A 2,868-nucleotide genomic window follows, 5' to 3' on the forward strand; every position below is an offset into this window, starting at 1 on the left:
TGTTCACACTGCTATTACTTTCTCTACGCAAAAATTGTGTTTGTCTAGCTCTGCGTCTTTCTCGCTGACCCGTTCTCATTCTCCTTCTAGGCATACACTAAAACGAATATAGTTTCCGCATGATAAGGGCAGTCGGAAGTCAGAGTTATTCAAAATGAAGAAAATAAAACTTACAAACTTACTTCGAATTTTCTAGTAATGGCAGCAAATGACCACACAGTTATTCTTACAGAAAAATAAGCAAAATAACGACGCCATTAGACACTGAAGATCCATAGAAATTGGTACACCAGCCTAATATCGAGTAGCTCCCGGTGGGCACGCAGAAGTGCCACAAAACGACGTTGCTTGGACTCGACTAATGTCTGAAGCGGTGATCGAGGGAATTGACGCCATGAATACTGTAGGGCTGTCCATAAATCGGTAAGAGGACGTGGGGGTGGGGGTCTCTCCTGAACAGCACGTTGAAAGGCATCACAGATACGTACAGTAATGTTCAAGTCTGGGAAGTATGGTGGCCAGTGGAAGTGTTTAAACTCAGAAGACTGTTCCTGAAGCCACTGTGTAGCAATTCTGGACGTGCAGGGTGTCGCATTGTCCTGCTGGAATTGCTCATGTCCGTCGGAATGCACACTGCACAGGTGATCAGACAGGATGCTTACGTACATATCACCTGTCAGAGTCGTATCTAGAGGTATCAGAGGTCCGATATCACTCCAACTGCACACGCTCCACACCATTACAGCGGCTCCAACAGCTTGAACAGTCCGCCGCCGACATGCAGGGTCCATGGATTCATGAGGCTGAAACGAGGCTAGTCCGACCAGGCAACATGTTTCCAGTCATCAACAGTCACATGTAGGTGTTGACGGGCCCAGGCGAGGCGCAAAGCCGTGTGTCGTTCAGTCGTCAAGGGTACACGAGTGGGCCTTCGGCTTTGAAAGTCCTTATGGGTGATGTTTCGTTGAATGATTCGCACGCTGACACTTGTTGATGGCCCAGCATTGAAATGTGCAGCAAATTGCGGGAGGGTTGCACTTATGTCAGGTTGAACGCTTCTTTTTAGTCGTCGTTAGTCCCGTTCTTGAACGATCTTTTTCCGGCTCCAGCGATGTCGGAGATTTGATGTTTTACGGATTGCTGATATTCACGGTACACTCTTGAAATGGTCGCACGGGATAAAACCCCACTTCATCGCTACCTCGGAGATGCTGTGTCCCATCGCTCGTGCGCCGACTATAACACCACGTTCAAACTCATTTAAATCTTGATAACATGCCGTTGTAGCAACAGTAACCGATCCAACAACTGTGCCAGACACTTGTCTTGTATAGGCGTTGCCGACCACAGTGCCGTGTTCTGCCTGTTTACATATTTCTGTATTTGAAGACGCATGCTTAACCAGTATCTTTGGTGTTTCAGTGTGCAGCGTTACTCATAGATTTCGTTTCTACAATATGTTGATTTTCAGTCAGAAATCAGATAGACCATCTATTGATTGATCGGAGACACGGATCGGACATAATGGATGTTAAGAGCCAACGTTGAGCTGACTGCAATTCAGACCACCATCTAGTGAGAATTAAATATAGACAAAGGATCTCACTATTGAGTAAACAAAAAGGTCGCAAACAAAAGAAGTCTGACATTAAGAAACTGAAGTTAGAAGAAATACGGAGAGCATATCAGACGATAATAGAAGAGGGGATTAAGAATGATACCCACACATCAAATGAACATATAGAAGTAACGTAGAAATGATGTAAGACTGCAATCCTCGAGGCAGCTGGAAAGGTTTTAGAACAAGAACGGGCTCTAAGGAAGGAAGATTGGTTTGACGAAGAATGTATGAGAAGAATTGAGGAACGTAATATAGCACGAATGAAATTATTGCAGAGAAGAACTCGAGCAAATCTGAATGAATATAACGAAAAGTGCCGTATAGCGAAGAGGGTCTGCAGACAGAAGAAAAGAGCACTAAAAAAGAGAAACTGGAAAAAATTGAACAGCTAGGAGAAGAGAAGCAAGGTCGTGAAACGTACCAAAAGATGAAAGAAGAAATATGTGTAGGAACAAAGAAGGGGATTTGATAGGGGAGAGTAATAAAATACTTGACAGGTGGGCAGAATACTTCCAAGAGTTACTGAACCCAGAAGTAGAAGGGTTAGAAAGAGAGGAACTGGTGGAACTAACTTACTATAAACCAGAGGTTTTAAAACCATAACCTACACTAGGAGAAGTGATGAAAGCCATTAAGGCCTTAAAAAGCAATAATGCGCCTGGAGAAGATGAGATCCAGGCCGAACTTTTCAAATATGGTGGAGAAACGCTGTGGAGAGCAATTCACAAAATAATACTGAATATCGGGCAAGAGGAGAGCATGCCAAAGAAGTGGAAAACAGCTATAATGTGCCCCACAGATAAAAAAGGAGATAAATTAAACACCCAGAACTATCGAGGAATCTCCCTACTAAATATTACATACAAAGTTTTCTCCGAGATTCTAACCAACAGGCCTACTCCGTATGTGGAAGAGAGAGTTGGAGACTATCAGAGTGGGTTTAGAAGAAATAGGTCAACAACTGACCAGATGTTCACATTGCGCATACTACTTGCCGGCCGCGGTGGTCTAGCGGTTCTAGGCGCGCAGTCCGGAACCGCCCGACTGCTACGGTCGCAGGTTCGAATCCTGCCTCGGGCATGAATGTGTGTGATGTCCTTAGGTTAGTTAGGTTTAAGTAGTTCTAAGATCTAGGGGACTGATGACCACAGATGTTAAGTCCCATAGTGCTCAGAGCCATTTGAACCATTTGAACCATACTGCTTGAAAAGTGTTACGAACATCAAATTAACATACACCAGCTTTAT

This window comes from Schistocerca americana, chromosome 7 (genome assembly GCF_021461395.2).
Source record: "Schistocerca americana isolate TAMUIC-IGC-003095 chromosome 7, iqSchAmer2.1, whole genome shotgun sequence".
Lineage (NCBI taxonomy): Eukaryota > Metazoa > Arthropoda > Insecta > Orthoptera > Acrididae > Schistocerca > Schistocerca americana.